Consider the following 6,562-nt stretch of genomic DNA (forward strand, 5'->3'; position numbering starts at 1 on the left):
TGATAACGTGGGGTAGAGTCCTGATTATTGTATGTTGCGATTAGTGTTGCTATGGTTATTGCGAACGTGACTGGGGCTGAGGTTTTGGTTGCCGTCAGTTCAGGATGAGGCGGAAAGGACTCTGTGAGATGTTTGGATTATGGAATTGCGTGTTGAGGTAGGGGCGCTTTCCAAAAACTATAGTTTATTATTGGAATTATTACATATGGGTACTGATGTGAGATATTGTGTACTTGGTGATTGTATCTGCCTTATGTATCAATTGATTGACTCGAATGACTATGGATGTTGGTTTGGCTGAATTGTTGTGTGGCTTGTGAAATGTAATGTTTGAAGTTGATTCTTTAAATATTTGAAATGAGTTTAATCCGTTGAGGATTGGTTTGAATTGAGTCAATTATTTTGATGATGTGAAAGATAGAATGCTCTTGAAATTCAGCCTGGGTTGCTTTAATTGCTCTGGCTTTGATAAATGATTTATTGCTGAACCGATTCTTTAAAGCTTTATAAATGAGTTAAATCGGTTGATATTGAGTTGATTTTTGAAATGGCTTCCTTGAGATATGCCACTGAGGCGACTGTTGGATTTAGCTTGCTTTTGAATTGATTTCTGGTTTTGAGCTGTTGAAAAGGAATGAGAAACGGTTTAGTTGGGACCCGAACCGGGTGGCAAAAGTCCAAGTTTTAGGGGAGGTGCTGCCGAAATTTCTATAGAATCCGAGTCCTTATTTGAAATGTTAATTGGGGAATTTTAAGTTTAATGCCTTTCCTATCCATTTTGAGGATTGTGAAATTATGGCTTCTTTTATTACCTTTACTTAGAACAATTAAGAAAGCAATGAAGTTATGCGTTGAAAGAATTATTGAAAAGAGAATCATGATTTCTCCTTATTTTCCAAGAAGAACAGTATGTCTTTGGGTACAAGTCATTCGAAAGAGAACTTTGCTTTGAGGCTGTTTTAAAAGGTAAAACGGGTTTATGTTTTTCTCTATTAAACACAAAGATTGTCCCTTGGGAGAGTTTTCGTGATTTTAAAAGGAATTGGATTTCGAGTGATGAGCCTCATTATTTTGACGTTTTAAATAAGATTCAAAGTATCTATTGAACTCTAGTTTAACACAACAAAAAGGATTCTCTTATCAGTTTGAAACGCTTCAGATTTAATTATGGAATTGAAGCCGGTTTTGTTTAAGTAAAGGAAATGGTTTTGAAAGAAGTAAAGATTACGTGACTCGGTTTGGCTTAGATCCTATTTTCTTACTCAAATCAGAAAGCCAATGTTTTAATGATTTTAAATGAATTTGGCGAAATGAGATATGTTATTCTCCCCTAAAGACTTGGGACTCTGCCGAGAAACTTTGTTATAAAATCCCATTGTTGAATGGATGATTTTGAATGTTTCAAAATAAATCTTTAACTTGCCATGGTTATGGAAGTTTGGAAAGAGGATGCCGAGAGTGGCATTGTTTTCAAAGGGGAATTTATCTTGAGTAAAAGTGGCTTATGAGCCTGAGATGATTTGAGAAACGAGATCTTTAAAGCCAAGGCTGAAAAGAGTTGAAACTTGATTTCAAAGTGAAATGAGTCGAAAAAATGATTTATGGCTTAAATGCCGATTTCATGAAATTGATGATTTTGAATGTGGAAGTGTTGTTTTATTGAGAGCCGGAATGGCTGTGTATGTTTATACATATTGATTGGTTCTGGATTGAACCGTGAGCCGGAATGGCTGTGTATGATATGAATATTGGCTGGTTCTAGAATGAACCGTGAGCCGGATGGCTGAGATGGATGTTGATCCATGGATGAGATTGATTGCATGTTTATGCTGAATCATTGATAAATGTGAATGTTGCACTTCCACTATCTGAGATACGAGTTTCCCTGGATAGTAGCAGTGGCTAGCCACCACGTGCTCCGGGTCGAGACTTGATACTCTGTTGACCCTATGTCGTAAGTGTGGCCGGGCACTGTGAAAGACCCGGATGAGCTCGCCCCCATAAATATTCACCAGTGATGGTGATGGATAAATATTCACCAGTGAGGGTGATGGATATGGATCATGATTATGATCAAGTTTATGATGAGTATAACTCGAGTTGGGGATGCACGACAGAGGGACAGTTCAATGGTTAGCTACCAGGACTTGTCGGGTTGGCTCTATAACCGACAGATGATATCATCAGCCACTAGGGACAGGCATGCATCATATGCATTTGTGTGACATTGGTTGGGTGTGCATATTATACTTGGTTTGCCTATGTGATTAATTGCTAACTGTTCTACTTGTAATAACTGTTTGTTTGTGCTTGAACTTCCTATCTGTGTTTGCATCTGGGACTCTGTTGGATTTGTGGTGACTGGTTGTTGGTTGGATTGTTTGGGCCTAGGGCCGTGGTTGGAAAGAGATGAACTGATGGTTGATTTCGGTTTTGTGTTTCTGGTTTGGAATAAAATTATGAAAGGCTATTTTGGTTCCGCATAGATAAACCGTTTTGAAAGGCTTTTGAGTTTTGAGAATTGAATGGTTCCTCTTTCGGTAAAGATTTTTGACTTTACTTTTATTGAAAACCGTGTTTTTGAAAAGAGGCATAAGAAGGTTATTAATCACTGGTACGGTTTATCTTCATGTATCCTATTACAGTAATTCCCAAAAACCCTCTACTGAGAACCCTTTCGAGGATGATGTTCTCACCCCCCTACATTTTTCCCCTTTCAGGATATGGGCGCAGAAGTTACGAAGAGCTTATTTAATTGTTGTTATGATGCTCTATATTGTTTTAGTTATGGTTTATTGTACCCTCGCCTTTATCTCGATATAATCTGTAAGAGGGATAGGAATTGTATTGTATTATGTTTGTAATATTATTTATATATATTTATGTATATATATATATATGGATGTACTCTTTATGAGTTGTTGTAAGTTGAATGGTATTTATGGATGTACGTTATCGAATGAAAGTATTTTTGGGAGCGGCATTGCGGTTTAAAGTTTTAAACAGGCTCATATTTTAGTATTAAATAGTATAAGTGTCGTCGTAATGTCCGAGCTATCAGAGTCGCGCAGCCGGAAGTGTGAGCTCTGGTAGTTAGGGTGTTACATTTTCACTTAGGGATAAGGCAGCGAAGTGGCTGGAATCATTCCCAAGGGGGAGCCTAACAACATGGGACGAGGTGGAAAGCAAGTTTCTGGCACGTTTCTACCCCCCACAAAAGGTCAATAGGCTTCGATCTGAGGTTCAAACTTTTAGACAACAAGATGGTGAAACTCTCTACGAGGCATGGGAGAGATTCAAGGATTTGACAAGGAAATGCCCACCAGACATGTTCCATGACTGGGTGCAATTGCATATTTTCTATGATGGACTGTCTTATGAATCAAGGAAGGCTGTAGACCATTCATCAGGAGGTTCATTGAACAGGAAAAAGACTGTGGAAGAAGCCATTGAAGTGATTGAGACAGTGGCTGAGAATGAGTACTACTATGCATCAGAGAGACACAACACTAAGGGAGTCATGGAGCTGAACCATGTTGATACAATTCTAGCCCAAAACAAGGTGTTTGCCAAGCAACTAGCAGAGCTCACCAAGAAATTAGAAACAAAATAAGTGGCTGCAATACACACACAAGATCAAGAGGAAGAAAGTACTGAAGGAGGTGATTGGGAAGAGGCCAATTATGTAGGAAATCAACAAAGGCAACCATATGATCCACATTCCAACACTTACAACCCAGGCTGGAAAAACCACCCAAACTTTGGGTGGGGAAACCAGCAAAACCAACATAACAAGTCCACATACCAAAACCCCAACCAAAGATCATACCAAGCCACGCAAAACACTTACTCTCAACCACCATATCATGGCCAAAATAATCAACCTACCCAACCTAACCCGAACCAACAATTTCAAGATCAATTAAACAGGATAGAAGGAATGCTGGCACACATGGGTCAGGACATAATTGAATTGAAAAGCTTCAGGGATGATGTGAGATCTACCTTAAGAAACCATGGTGAAAAACTCAAGAGGATGGAGTCTCAAGTAGGAGAGCTATCTCAACAGGCCCCCAAATCAACTGCAGTGTTCCCTAGTGACACAGAAAAGAATCCTAAAGGGGAACAAAAGGGAGTGAGATGGGAAGAATGCAAGGCCATCACCATATTGAAAGAAGTCTCAGAAGAAGAAGGAATCAGATCCTCAGAACAGGAGCCAGAAATCTTGAAGGAAGGTGTGGAGGAAGCTAAGCAGGAAAGTGAAACTGAGCAAGCCAAGGAACTGCAAAAAGGCACGATGGAAACATACCAACCAAAAGCACCATTTCCTCAGAGGTTAGGAGGAGGTGAAAAAGGGAAAACCTATTCAAGGTTTTTAGAGACATTTAAGTCTCTCCATATCAATATTCCCTTTCTTGAGATTCTCCATCAAATGCCTACACATATCAAGTATTTAAAGGAATTGTTGAGCAAGAAAAGAGTTTTGAAGGGAGGACAAACGGTAACAATGAACAAAGAATGCAGTGCCCTCATCAAGAAGGACACAGTCTCTAAGAAAACAGACCCAGGAAGTTTTCATATCCCTTGCATCATAGGGGAAACAAAAATTGACAGAGGATTCTGTGATATAGGAGCTAGCATAAATGTGATGCCTCTAACTCTTATGAAGAGGCTACAACTGAATGAGGTGAGATCCACTGATGTAATCATACAACTGGCTGACAAAACTCAGAAGCAAGCTGAAGGGGTAGTTGAGAATGTGCTGGTGAAAGTGGGAGATTATTACTTCCCCACAGACTTTGTCATTTTGGACATGGAGGAAAGCTACTTACACCCTATCAATCTGGGCAGGCCATTTCTAGCCACTACTAGAGCGCTCATAGATGTAGAACAAGGAGAGCTAATTCTGAGAATACATGATGAACAGCTCATTTTCAAAGTTTTCAAACCTGCATCTGAGCCTGAACCAGAACCTGAAAAGCCTAAGGATGATAGTAGCCATCTGTGTTTGGAGGAAAGTAATCCAGCAGCTGAAACTCTAAAACAGTCCTTGGAAGGCAAACAAGAGTTGCAAGAGTTAAAGCCACAAGAATCAATGGAAACAGATCAGAAGGATCCTCCTGGCATAAGGGTCAATGAAGAAATCCTCAAGAGAAAGGGAAGAATGATAGGGAAATTGCCAAGAGGGTGGAGAAACAAGAAAATTCCCACTGAAGGTTTTTCTCCGGGAGATAAAGTGATATCAAGTCATTATCTGCCAATCCCACCTGGCCTCAAAACCATTCCTTCCCAGCTCCCTCAAGTGTTCACAATCAGGAAAGTTCTTTCTATGGAACATTTAGAGGTCATGAAGGAATCAAATGGGGACGTTTTCATAGTGAGAGGAGAAGACATCAAGCACTACAATCCACCCTGACAAAGGACAACCGTCAAGCTAGTGACGTTAAAGAAGCGCTTCATGGGAGGCAACCCATGTTTTAGTATCCTTACTCTTTATTGTTTTGTTTTACATCTAATAAAGCATGGTTTCTTATGCATGAACTTGAATCCTCAGGACAACTGTGATAAAGTGCACTAAACATTGCATGTAAATTACAATTGGTCTCTAAGTTTGGTGTGCCTTAAGGCACTCCCAAATCTTATTCAAACTGCATTCAATCTTTCATTCAAGGTGCACGACCAAACATTAAGTTTGGTGTTCCTTTTGAACACAGTTAATGAAAAGCAAGAAGTTCCTCTGGATTTAGAAATTCATGACAAGTATACCATTTGCATGTTTCAATACTTTGATTTCAATTACTCTAGGTAGTAAAATTGTTTAGGATCAAAGCGCCAAAGTGACTAGAAATTATTAGAATTATGCACATTCATTAAGGACAACCAACATGGATTCCATGTCATCAGGAGACATTACCAAACACTAAGTTTGGTGTCCAGTAATAAGTGTGCATAAATACAAAGGTCACGGCTATAAGCTCAGGAAGTCAATCATTGATTTACAATTCAAAAAGAAGGAAAAACATGTACAAGTACTATTCACTATTCACATGACCGAAGAAATGATAGCAAATTTGTTTGTTTGTGCAGGTACAAAAGGAAAGATAAGAATGGAGGAAAAAGACAAGGGGGAGGTACGGTGCTTGGTCAAAAAGGAAGTTCACAAGTCTTTGAAACTAACACATGGGAAAAGGAAGTTCTGCATGAAAAGATAGCTACATGTACAACCTAATGCACTCAGAATACTTCCAAGAAAATGAAAAGCAATTCGTCCTTCTCCCTAATTCATATATTTACCATCAGGCCACCCTTCACAAATCACCCTAGCCGTCCATTTTTCACTTACAGGCACTATAAAGAACCACTTGGGGAACGAGTTCCACACCACCAAATCTCCTTCATGCACATTTTCTTTCATCATAGCATAACTATCTTTTGCCGAAAACAACCTCACCACACTTCCAACAACACTTCTTGCTTCACCTTGTCAACTTTAGCTTGTCACTTACCAAAACTAAAGAACCGATGGCAGCCTCATCTAGCCACAAAAGAAGAAAAGACAAGC

At 39.3% G+C, this 6,562-nt stretch overlaps 1 non-coding gene across 1 annotated transcript; it reads right to left on the bottom strand.

Moving 5' to 3' along the window:
- Window positions 1-3,226: 3,226 nt before the first annotated feature.
- On the bottom strand, window positions 3,227-3,330 carry LOC112730815 (small nucleolar RNA R71). Its single transcript, XR_003166623.1, has one exon. It is a non-coding gene; the product is annotated as a small nucleolar RNA R71 (small nucleolar RNA).
- Window positions 3,331-6,562: the final 3,232 nt, after the last annotated feature.

The sequence above is a fragment of the Arachis hypogaea genome, chromosome 12 (genome assembly GCF_003086295.3).
Source record: "Arachis hypogaea cultivar Tifrunner chromosome 12, arahy.Tifrunner.gnm2.J5K5, whole genome shotgun sequence".
NCBI classification, from domain to species: Eukaryota; Viridiplantae; Streptophyta; class Magnoliopsida; order Fabales; family Fabaceae; genus Arachis; species Arachis hypogaea.